This window comes from Buceros rhinoceros, unplaced genomic scaffold (assembly GCF_000710305.1).
Source record: "Buceros rhinoceros silvestris isolate BGI_N320 unplaced genomic scaffold, ASM71030v1 scaffold42181, whole genome shotgun sequence".
NCBI classification, from domain to species: domain Eukaryota; kingdom Metazoa; phylum Chordata; class Aves; order Bucerotiformes; family Bucerotidae; genus Buceros; species Buceros rhinoceros.
Genome location: NW_010396723.1, coordinates 1,001 through 1,341, shown reverse-complemented (window position 1 = coordinate 1,341; position 341 = coordinate 1,001).

The window sequence follows — 341 nt, the reverse complement described above, 5'->3', positions numbered from 1 at the left end:
AAGACTCAATAGAGCCTGGGATCCGTTTATTCCATGAGGAATTTGAATGGGATTGAGCCGTGTACCTGTGAGCCCTTTGTGTATGAGTGATGTTGTGGTTGCTGGGGGAGGTCTGAATTGCCCAATCAATTATGATTTCATGGATTGATATAATCTTCTGTGAATCTCTCCTTTTATGTGGATTGGGAATTGGAGCATTTTAACATTTGATTCTGGGTACTGCTGTTGGTGTATGTGTGGTTCTGCCATGACAAGATTTCCAGCTAGCGAATGTTGCTCCCTGCATTAATTTCTAAACTGTGTGGACTGAAAGGGCGTATTTGCTGGTGTAGTCTTTTTTT